The sequence below is a fragment of the Mercenaria mercenaria genome, chromosome 1 (genome assembly GCF_021730395.1).
Source record: "Mercenaria mercenaria strain notata chromosome 1, MADL_Memer_1, whole genome shotgun sequence".
Lineage (NCBI taxonomy): Eukaryota > Metazoa > Mollusca > Bivalvia > Venerida > Veneridae > Mercenaria > Mercenaria mercenaria.
In genome coordinates, this window is record NC_069361.1 from 39,795,288 (window position 1) to 39,808,580 (window position 13,293).

Genomic DNA, 13,293 nt, shown 5'->3' on the forward strand with positions numbered 1-13,293 from the left:
ATTTGTGCAGTTATCTCATTTTTCGCAAAATGAGCAAAAAAAAAAACATTTTTAGATTAAGGCGACGAGTTGTTTAAGGAAATAACTAAGGTGCCTGATGTGGATGCAGAGTGGTTTAAATGATCAACTCCGGTACCTGATCTTGATGCACAATTGTTTACGGGATAAACTCTGTCACTTGACCTGGAGGTCGCAGATTAAGATCACTAAATTATCTGCGTAAATTGTAATGAAATGTAATGCTTACAAAGTTGTTGGAATATATTGTGGTATTGGTGAATGATTGTTGTTGTCACTTAGAATTTAAAATAATGAAATGTGTATGTATTGTATTTGATGTAATGTCTGTATGTTATACATGCACACAAAACGTACAAATGAATCATTTAGGGGCTTTTACCACTGTGTAACCTAAAACATATTAAATTTGTTATTTTACAACTGAAATGGGATTGCAAACAGACCTCTTTAAGCATGTGGTGTTTTTGTAGACTTATTTTTCATTAAATTTTACTGCGCAAGGCATGACATGTTCGACACAATACATGCCATAGATAAGGGTCTTGACATGTCTCAAACTGACGAGGTACAAAACTCAAATTAACTCTAAAACTTACCGCATAGAAAATTACCATCAATTTTAACAGCAAAGCTTTCCAACAGACAAAAGTACTTAATTACCAGACAGAACAAATTATACTTAATGTTCTAAAATGCCTTTGCACTCCAGCGAAATGTTTTGCTTTATGTTTGTAAGTCATGCACGCAAAGCAGCTACAATCGTACATAACTTCAGAAATATTGTACAAAATGCCGGGTATTAATTCTACAGATGTCACAGCAACCTTCCGCTCTGTCTCTAAATGAATGATTTCATGTCTCCTTTTGTAACGATACACTTTCTGAATTCCTAAATGCATCAAATGTAATACATTCTAACACGATCCGCAGCAATTGCTATATAAACATATAGCGAAATCGCCTCTACATGAATCTACGATAAAATATGGTTGGTTACTGATCACATCACTGAAGTTTCTAATTTAAAAGTTCGTATGGACGATCAACAAATTAAACAGTACCGACCATGTACTGGATTCCTAAATTACATAAACAACCATATAAAGCTCGCTTCATCGCTAATTCAAGCTCTAGTACAACTACAAATATTTCAAAACTATTAACATCATGTCTAACTGCTATGAAAGCCCACGTGGAAAGATACTGCGATAAAGTATACGAAAACTCTGGTAAACACTTATTTTGGCCGATTAAAAATTCTGGCGAAATCCTGGATAAGTTGAAAATTAATAATTACAAGGTATCTACAGTCAGTACATACGATTTTTCTACTTTGTATACCACTTTACCACATAACTTAATAAATGACAAATTAACTGCCCTAATTCAAAAGGCTTTTGCCAGAGAGAATGCTACATTTATCGCTTGCAATTTTGATAAAGGTTTTTTACTAGTAATATTATTAAACATTATACAATGTGGACCTGTGACGAAGTTTGTAAAGCCCTTTCCTTTTTATTGAACAACATTTACATCAGGTTTGGGAATGCAGTTTTTAGACAAGTTGTTGGTATTCCCATGGGAAAAAATTGTGCACCCCTTGTCGCAGATTTGTTTTTATATTGTTATGAAAGAGATTTTATGTTGAGCCTCTCTCCAGATACGCAGGCAGATATTATAACTGCATTTAATAATACATCACGCTATTTGGATGATATTCTTAATATGGATAATCTGTTTTTTGGTCAATTGATGGGTACTATTTATTCCTAGGGAGCTTCAGTTAATTAAAACTAACAATTTGGATACTGATGCTTCATTTTTAGATTTACATCTCTCTATTTATGACAATTTTATACATACCAAAATTTATGACAAGAGGGATGATTTTAATTTTAGTATTGTAAATTTTCCCCATTTGGATGGGGATGTACCTCAGGCTACATCTTATGAGGTATATATTTCTCAATTAATTCGGTTTGCCAGAGCGTGTAGTCATGTCAAGCATTTCAATGAACGTAATCAATTTATTACGGGTAAGCTACTTCAGCAAGGCTACCGTTATTACAAATTGCGTAAATATTTTGCTAAATTTTATTATCGTAATTCTGATTTAGTTTTAAAATTCAATAGTAATTTAAAGACACTTCTGCGAGAAGGCATTTCTAAACCCGTTTTTATGGGGATGTGGTTTACAAACTTCGTAAGATCTTGGGTCATGGTAATTTTCCAAATGTATTTGGAAAGATTATCAAACGTTTTATTAAAAGAGGTTACGACCCAACTGTTTTGAGACATACCGCATGTTTAGTGTTCAACCCGTTTACAGTTGGACACTACGCTTCCCTCTTTGATTGTGTCTGACGGAAGAGGGGGGTGAATCTATGATAAGCAGTTTTTAAATCCTACCAGGACTGAACTGTTTTGATATTTGTCTTCTGGCCTGTTTCGTCGGGCCCTTAAGGGTGTTTCTCTTGTTGCTCTGTCTTCTGAAAAGGCATTGAGTACATATGTTTTTGGTTCTTAAGGTTTGTTTTTCATATATTTATACACGAGCATTTTTGTGTTTTACATGCCATGCCTTTTTGTTTCCATTACGTGTGTAAGAGATTCACCTGGCGGGGATTACTTTTATTTACACTGTCCCATGTCTTTGGAACATGGTGGGGGTAAGAGTGAGGTTAGGTGCACCATAAACCGGGTTAAGCTCCCCAGTGGTGTTTTTGCCACTGACCGTTCCAAGGCGGTGCCCCACTGTGTTCCTTTGTTTGTTCGTTTTGTTCTTGTGTGTTGGCTTTGTGTGCGTGTGTGTTGTTCGTTTTGTCCATGTGTGTGTTGGCTTTGGGTGTGTGTGTGTGTGGTGCACGCGTCTGCGTGCTGGGGGTTTCGTTTTGAGGTGGCTGCGTTTTTGGTGCGTGGCATTCCCTGTTTGATATTTTTCTTTGTTTTTTTGGCTGTTACATTTCACCCCATATGATTGTGACATAAGAAATTCTACTTCTGTTTCATTACATACGAATTATTTCAGGGCCAAACGGTTGAAAACAACATTTCAAAAATATAATTATGATAAAAAGTCATACTGACTGATGTGTAGGACCGTAAAACACGTTTTGATCTCTAGGAGCGAATTCAATTACCTCAATTATGATTCAGCTGTCACGTCATAAATGTCTGGCATAAAGTATGACGTCATAATGATGTGATTCGATAACTGTCTAGAGGTTCTTGCGGTCTTTTTCGATATAAGCAAGGCCTTTGACAAAGTCTAGCTCAAAGGTTTACTATGTAAACTAAAATACGTAGAAATTACAGGTTCTCTTCACATGTGGTTTCAAGATTATCTCTTACATAGAAGTCAACGTGTTGTACTGCCAGGAGTCAAATTTAACTGGCCATTTCTCAAAGCTGGAGTTCCTCAGGGTTCAATGACATCGTTGATGAACCTGTTTGCTGATGATGCAGGTATATATATATATATATATATATATATATATATATATATATATATATTAGTTCAGCAACCGGACATTGCGGCAAATCTTCTCAAATCTGATATCCAAACAATTTCATCTTGGGCAGAAAAGTAGCTTATTACATTTAATCCCTTCAAATCAGAAGTTCTCTTAATCTCAAGAACAATAAATTTTCAACTACATCCTCCTCTTCGAATGTTTAACCAGAATATTCCTGAAGTACTCGGACATAAACATTTTGATGTATTCCTGTCAAATGATTGTTGCTCGCATTCTCATATCAACTACATTGTAGAAAAGGCATGGAAGAAGGTAAACATACATGTAATGCGTAAACTGAAATCCCAACTTGACCGCCGCTCCCTTGAAACCATACATATGTCTTTCATAAGGCCAATACTCGAATACGCAGACGTAGTGTGGGGCCATTGTACCAAGTATGAAATTGATCAACTCGACAAAATTCAAAATGGATGTGCTCGCATTGTCTTCGGAGCTGCCAAACTTGATTCCTTGGAAAACATAAAGAGAGAAGTACCATGGGAAACACTTTCCGACAGACGTTACAAACATCGACTTCTCATGTTCTTCAAACGAAATCTAATCTGACTCCAGCATATCTATCCTCTCTAGTTCCTGACTCCGGTGATACTCGCTACAACCTAAGAAACTCTGAAAATATCCATGGTGTACCTGCAAGAACATCATTATATTATTTTAATTCGTTTTTGCCTTCCGTTGTACGTGATTGGAATTTATTGAGACCAGACATCCGTATGTCTGAAACACTTTTATCATTTAAAAGTAATCTAAACAAAAACAAGCAGCGTAACCCAGCCTTTTATTACTGTAACACCGGAAACAGAAAAATTCAGGTGCTCCATACACGACTTCGTACAAATTGCAGTGCACTGAATCAACATCTTTACCTAAACAATATTTCTTCAACACCATTGTGCCAGTGTGGACAGATTGAAACTAATTTCCACTTCAGTTTTGAATGTGGAATTTTTAATCGTTGTCGAAACGATTTTCTTAAAAATCTGCGGAATTTCGTAATTGACTTGGATACTGTTCTATCTGGAAACCCAGAACTCTCTGAACAGGATAACATGACTCTATTCACTAATGTACAGGCATACATATCCGAAAGTAAGATATTCTTTTAGCAACCCTGAGACATTCCCGGTTTTTCCCTCTTTCTCTCTTCTATTCTACCTTTGACTTGTTCTATCTTTCAAAAAATCTACTTCTACATTTATGTAAATACTGTTCCTCTACCATACATTGTTCCTTTTCCATTTTTTACATTAATAATGAGTTATTTTTTTCATATTTTAAGACTATATTCCTAGCCCTATTACAGATTTAAGCTCGATATGCTCATAGAGTTATATTTTGTCCGCAAAGGAGAAGAATTCTATAAGACTTGTCTTACATTCTCATCCTTTCCTGTTTTGCTTTCACCACAGTATGACACATGTACCAATATATGTTCTCTGTTTTGGAAATAAATATGTTTAAACTAAACCTTAAAAGAAACTGTTTCTCAGCTTTATTATTAGTCATTCTGTTACATTATAACACGACCAGCAAATAACCTATATACACATACTAGGAGAAAATCAATCAACGGGTATTTTGCGATAATCCATGCAAAGTAGTGACGTCATCCTCTATGTATAGAATGATCCAGGTGCGTAGCACGAAGTGAAGTTCATGTTGAAAAAAAGTAGTTACCATTTTTTCTAACACTGTTGATACTAGTATGTCTTGTTAGAATCGAAATAACAAGTTCCCAAGTGTGATTTATCGTAGAACAACCCTAAGGCCTTTGTGACATGTTCTTACGAATAAGAACTCAAAACACGGGTTATTCTACGATAAACCACGCTTTGGAATTTTTTATTTCTTAAGTAACATTAAACAAATCCACCGAATGCATGAAATTATGTAAAAATGGGCCAGTAGTGTCTTACGATAAGCTTTTTCCTATATACAAAGTATGTCTAAAAATAACTAACCCTTAGGACGTGGCGAAATTTGACCAATAAGACATGATTAACATCAATTCTGAAGAGAATGACCAGTTCTTCATGACAATTCTTCAAACCAAATATCTAATCTCAGGGCAATAGGGATCCAGACGCAAATATTTTCCGCTATACGTCAATGTTAAATGGGTGAACCCCAGAGCTGGGGCAGTTTTGACCGCAAGGGGCATGATTTCAACAAACTCGGCAGAAACATGATTTGACAGAGAACCTACAAAATGCAATATGCTATCTAAGCTCTGTCTCTTGTGGCTTTGGGCAAGAAGGTCTAAAATCGTTTACTGTTGATAGCTATGGCGGCGATACTATTTAGTCACTCGGAACCATTTGGACAAATCTAAGCGAGTTAAATACCATGATGTTTCAAGCCAAGCTTTTTAAAAATTGCATCTAGCGGTTCAAAAGAAGAAGCTGTTTGATGCAAACATTGAACGACGGATAGAAGGACGGACGAGGGACATCCGGCGATCTTAAAAGCTCATCATGAATTCTAAGTGCTATGGTGAGCTAAAATGGAACTTTAACAGGGATACCTTCATCGTAAAATGTTATTATTTGATATAATTGATGTAAGTATCCCTAATATTGTTTTGAAAAACAAACTATGTTGTAACTTAAAGGAAAAGCCCTTATGAATTACTTATATATTTGTCTCTAATCGTATATTATATTCAGACAATGAAGAAGAAGATACAGAGATGAAGTAGAAGATACATATATCCTTACTATCTTTTTAATTGCTTATCATTTAAAGTTGATACTATCTTCAATGCGGCTTATGTTTCTTATGTATTATTCACAAACCCCTTCCCTCTATTTTTACCTAACATGATGTAAAAACAGATCTAGACTTACTGAATACGAAGTTATGAATATACACATTCAAGATTTAAACTAAAAGAAGTCAGATTCATTTAAACAACAGCTACAATGTGATAAAATTGGTTTTGCTATATATTTGCATCATGAATAACGTAAATACAGCTGCATGATGAGTAATGCAATAACTGAAGCTCCATTGTTTATGTATGTATACACATTTCTGTCTGCATGTCTGTCATGCAAACATATGATATATTAAAAAGACTTTATAGGTGTTTGATTTGAGGGTGTATGATTCATTGTTGTCGCGTTGCGTTTCCAGTCATTATCCTTGTTTATTTCTTAAAGCACTTGACTAGTGGAAACAGTAAATCAGTCAAAGAGGATCATGCCAGGACAACATTGGCTATTTTCATTCTGTTTAAACTGGATGGATTGCAAGAAGACACACTTTCAAATTGGAATAAAATATCATTTCTGAGGCGGTATTGAACTTGTAACTCTTACGGCACGCGTAACCATCATTAAAACAAGAGATATTTGCTCTCTATCTAGAATTTGAAAATTATTTAATACACTCCCATGTTGCTTCTTCCTTTTATGTAATGGAAATACTGTTTAAGCTCAGTCATCAATATAGTTGAATATTTTACTATCGTCTGAGGCCTTAGTGTACGAATAAAACACCATATCTAATTAGCGTACCTATAGTGGTCAACTATGTGAAGAAGCTTTCGCCTAAAAAATAATGTTACTTCCGTGTTCCAAGAAATGGAACGTAAAGGATGACAACAAAAAAGTTATTTGTCACCTTTAATTGTCTGCACTGTACACAACGTGTACAATTACTGCAGTAAAACTAGTACCGCCACATTTCCAGTTATACTAAAAAGAACGAATGTATTTGAAGGAAGTATTGGTATACTAACATTTAAACTTGACACCATCAAATTTAGCATACCAATCATTTTCTAAGTTCAACCACCTGTTCTTATAAACCTTGCTGTATATACGGAAATGATCAAAACACTATATAAAAGAGAGCGTAACAAATAAATAACAACACACAACACTGTATGAACTCATATTACTGTATGTATAGTGGCTCTCAAAGATATTTTCTTTAAAAATGTTGTGCTTTATGTTCGATTTATGTGTGATTCTGAAAAAATGGACATCTCGATAAATATGTAAGTATTAGCTCTGTTTTCTGTTGAACCAAACTATAGAATTATGTTAAAATCACAACAGAACAGTGCAACTATTTTGTGTAGTAACTCAATTCATTGTGTTTCGCAATTGCATTTCATACAATTGTACGTTATCTTTTCTGGAGACATAACCACAAATTTTGACAAAATTGAAAGTCTCTTTTCTTATTCTTAATGGATGTGTGTTGCTTAAGAGATGTCTGAATCTAAACCTGAGCTGGGTGGTAATAGCACTTTCAATAATATTTAATCAACAGTTTCAATGAAAACATGCAGTAATAATTGCCTTGACGTTCTTGGAAAACGATTTAAACGCTAAATTTTCCAGTTCTTGATTCTCGCTAAGATACTTTCCGCATTTTTCTGCGATTCAATGCGACTGTGGTATATTTCATCCTGTTACCAAAACTTTATATATATGCGGCACTTTTTTATTTTATATTTTGAGGTGATGACAAATGATACATACGGAGCTAGTAATATGTAGAGTACTTGTGTTGGTATGTATAATTTATGTATTTACAAAAATAAAACAACAGAATTCTTCAGTTATGACATAACTCCACAGCAAGTATTTGTACATAGAAAATAAATCAAAATGGGTCATACGTATGAGGCAGAATGATATTAATGATTAAGACAGGTAAAAGGGTTGTTCGATGTGATATGATCACAACAGATAAGGGCGTTGCAGGTAGTTATCAATATACAGGTAATTGGCTTTTTTAAAACGATCCACATTGTATCTCAACGCCAAACGGATCGCTTCATGCATTGAATGCATTTGTCTACATTTTAATCACTGACACATATATCTAAAATCGACTAACGAGTAGCGTATTCGAGCAAAAAAGTAAAAACTAAATGATATTCATGTTAAAAATGTTAACCATGTTCTCTTTCATTCCGTCTGTATTGTTTCTTATTTGCCAAATGCTACACAGAACGCATACAGAGGTTTCAGGAGAAAATCGATGCAAGTAGGTGTTTAACAATACAAAATATTTGTATATATCTAATCGATTCCGTTTGGTAAATCTTAAATTTGATTCATTATTGATGTTACAATCCGTGGTAGTAAGATGACATAGAAAAAAAACATATTAAATATAAAAGGTTTGTATCAAAGAAAAGTTAGAAAATAGATTTGGTTTGTATTGACGAGGAATATACGTTACACGTAGTAAATACGTCTTTAATCATGTCTATTTTACAATCTCTTTTGTTAAGATACAAACTGCACATAATGATAATCCGATATTAGTCCCAAGAAACCAACACGTAGTTCTAAATTGGTTCTCTGGTATGTCATATATTGTATATACATTGTAGGGTGCAGCAAACAGAAATAAATAATTATTATTTTCAAATTCAAATGGAAAGGAGAATAACACAGCTGGATAAAATTTGGAAGGTTTAACTAAATAAATGCGAATTCCAGGTATCAAACGAATCTCATGGCCTTTGAATGTCAAATAAACGAAACAGATATTTTATATAAAGTGACGATACCTTCTATTTAATATTACCACGGGATAATCTTTAAAATCAATCATGTAAAGGAGATGAAACACATGCTGAGATAGTGATAGTTAAAAACGAATTATTCTAAGAGATATTCCCGTTTCCACATACCAAGACAAAATTTGTGTGAATTTAATTTGAATCTGCAACGAATGCTTTGCTGAAATCAACTGAAATATTTGTGTTCAACATCAGAATCAGAAATAAGTAAGCTAGAACTTACATAAAGTCCCTAGCAACATAGTTTCTTTATTACCACCACGACAGCTTTATAATTATATTAGGACACCTTTAGCTTTTACATCTGACGCAAGTAAACGTAATGCTACTGTCGAAATTTTTTATAGGTTACAATTATAATGGAAAGTAGGGTATTTGCGAGTAACTCTCAACCACCGATAAAAATAGACGCTATAGTGAAATTAAGGTAAGTTTAGTACATTTCTCGATAGTATTTCAATTGTAATGGAACGGTGGACTGTTTAGCTAACAAGTGTTTCTTGATTCTAACCAGTATTAATCTGTTTTCCGCAACTGCCAACGTCTCCACGTGGACGAAATAACTTTAGACGCCACTTTTAATAACAACACGGAGAACATATACCTTGCCCTGGGATTTGACTCATGGTCCCGTAAACTTTTAATTTAGATCTATGCTCTCCTACTGAGCTAAGAGAGCGGGCTATATGTAATTTAATGAGCTTGACATTTGCAGATCTCTTTAAAAATGGTCAACTGTCACAAAAAGCGGACGGACCAATATCTTTATTCGACTTTATCACGGACAATATGTTAACTTACGTTTTGGGAAGTTTCATTAAATTCTATATTGTAAAAACATTTCTTGGATTCTAGCAAAATACCAGGTGCACGTTCTTATCTTTCTCATTTGCCTAATTCTTTAAAGACATCAATTGGGCATATTTCACTATATATTTTATCTTGAGATATTTACTTCAAATGTATAAAATCCTCATCCATTGTAGATTGTTTTTAGCTTTACTAAATGTATAAATTATGTTTTCATAATTATAGAGCTACATTTACAATTAAATGCCATGCAGTAACAGTTGATTGTAAAAACGACAGCCAGTTTATTTTAGCGGAAGTACACATTTATACTGCGTTTATCTATGCACGAACACAGTGTGTACTATTTTTTATTCTAAATTCTACACTGTAGAAAACAATTTGATCTGAACATGCAGAAATACTTTAATATTTATCTTAAGAGCCGTTATCCGGTTTAAACTCCCAAGGCGGTGCCCCACAGTGTTTAAGTTTATGTTATTTTATGATAAACACATTCAAAAATACACTGCTGTAGGGTATTGGTGTTTGCCGGCGTCCTTTGGACGTGGTCTTTTCTGTTGGATCTTTGTTCATATTTTAAGTGTGTTAAAGATATTTAAGTGGCATAATACTATATCAACAAATTGCAACTATTAAATTCCTCACATCTACAGCTCTGCTTTCAACCAAAACTGGTTTGGATATAAACAGCTCCGAGATTCTACAGCGATCATTTTAACATGATCTGTTGAATGTGTTTACAACGGCATGTTCTAATCTCTGGCCTGGCCTGGCCCGGCCTGGCCTGGCCTGGCCTGGCCCGATGAGCCCAATTTCCGACTGAGCCGGGCCAGGCCAGGCCAGGCCAGGCCATAGATTTCAATTTCGTGAAAGTGATTTCTATAGCAACTTTAAAATCTGACTTTTGGAATAAGTTTCGATATTTCAGACATTGTATAAATACATTTTGAACTCCCACTCTGTAAAATTATACACCTGGGAATAAGCCTGTAGCTAACAAAACTATTATGTCTAATCTAAAGGTGATGCCTGATTAATTGTTATGACTATCATCAGGGGATCTCCACCTCAATTGACCCTTGACTGGTGGTTTGGTTTTCCCCAAATTGAATAACCTAACCAGGGTTGCCAGCATTCTGGGTGAATAAAATTCCCTGACTTTTCACTGACTTTTCCCTGACCAATTCATGTTTTTCACTGACCAAAACCGCCAAACATTTAAACGGCCTCCTGATCTCCCCTATAGCCGTCCAATCCTCCCATTATTTTTTTCCCAAATGTTTTGTATTTATTTTCCAATATATTAAACATAAACATCAAACACAATGATAATAAACATGGTTTTCTTTCTTGTATGACTGTTTGGTGGTCAAGTTAATGAAACATAATTGTGACTATTGGTCAGTGAAACCTAATTATTAAGAGATACATATCAAAAGCATCTTTGCAAGACATGTAACTATCAAAAATCTAACATCTTTTAAGGTACACTTTCCTCAAGATAAACACAATAAAGTATGGTTAATAACAAGACCATTGGAACCCTGCTAGTATTAGCAAAATATCATTCTCAAAAATCCAAGATCTGTTATTATACAGTTTCCTAGAGGCAAAAACAATAAAACACAGCAAGACCATTGCAATCATATTGACAAAGCATCACTCTCAAAATCCAAGATCTCTTAATATACAGTGTCCAGAAAACACCTGGAGTACCTACAACAAAAAAGTGTATTAGAATAATGTTAGTTGTAGGCTCTCTTCATGTGTCACTTTCCTACAAAATAACAAAAAAATGTTAGTTAGCTCTGGAGGCAAGGGTTGCAAAGCCTTTCAGTCTTCAAGCAAAATCAGTGTTTAAAGAAAAATGGGGGATTTAAACAAATTAAATGCATGTTACAGTATTACATCATTAAACTTTGTTTTTAATTACTTAAATTTGATGCTTGAAGACTGCCATAGCCACAAAAGTTTAAAATGATTAACTTCTTCGAGCTTTGAAATCATTTTTCCCTGACTTTTCCCTGACTTTCCAGGATTTTCATTTTTCACTGACCAAATTTTAAAATTCCCTGACAATTCCCTGACCTTGAAAAAGAAACCAATTTCCCTGACTTTTCAAGACTGCTGGCAACCCTGCTAACTAATTTTATTATTTTGTCTATTGAGGATTATTTAGTACTGTCCGAAATTATTGAACTAGCACTCAAGAATATATTTTGTATACTTCTGTAAAAAAAATTGTGCCCAAACATAAATAAAAATATAAATATTGAAAATCAAATAAAATATAAACATTTCTTTACTGCCAGGTCGTACATGCAGATAAAGTTGTGCTGATAAACGTTCAGCTACCAATCTCGGGACTGTAAGTTCGAAACACCTGTTTGATCATTTTCATTATCATTTTTTTTTAAAATTTCCTCTGTAAACTTAGAATGCAGGAAAATTACCACTTATCGTGATTTATTGTTCATTTATTGAAAGAAATACACAAGTATTTGACATTATTCTACATACAAGTTATTACCATAAAATGTTGTAAGAATAAAACCAGTATCAATAAAATGACATTATATTGATTTAATGAAAACAATCTGAATTGAAATCGAACCCACGGTAACATGTGTGAAAGTCGGAGAACTTATCACTACGCCACTGTGCCATTGGTAAACTTTGCATGTTATTTTGGTCAATTTCGGTTACAAAAATGATGTAAAATAAAGAGTGGCACCTGTCAATACTAACGGACAACAACTTTCAATTTCTAAAATAATGCTACCTCCGTTCTAGAACCTGGGATAGTATGGTGCGGGGAAGCGATATATAAATTTTGTAGTTTAGGTTATACACATACTGAATATTTTTGTAAGATTGTTTTTATATTGATCTAAGTATGTGGAAAAAAATCATACAAAGTCTTGTGAAACAGGCTCAAGAGCATCTTTTAGCATGAAATATATCACTTAGAAATAACATAAACACAATGCACCATTATTTTTTTGTGCAAGAAAAATATCAATAATCTAAAATGCCACACCCTGACAATGAGTTAGAGGTCCCACAATTAATGAATATTATTTCCATTACTTTTCCATAGATTGAACATCAGCTTAACTAAACTAAGCACATTAAAAGTTCAACAGAACAGTTAAAAGGTCAGCTAAGGATAGTAGGGACACAACCTGTAATTACAATTCCCATAGAGATGTGTTCTCAGTACATGTAAATATTCAATTATATTGCAGCAGGTAAACTAATAAATGAAATTAGCCATTAGTTTTTAAAACCAAGTGTTAAAGTTGACTTTAAATAATTTAATTACAGAAAAAATGGGTAGTTATCATTTAGTTACACCATTTTCTTCAGTGC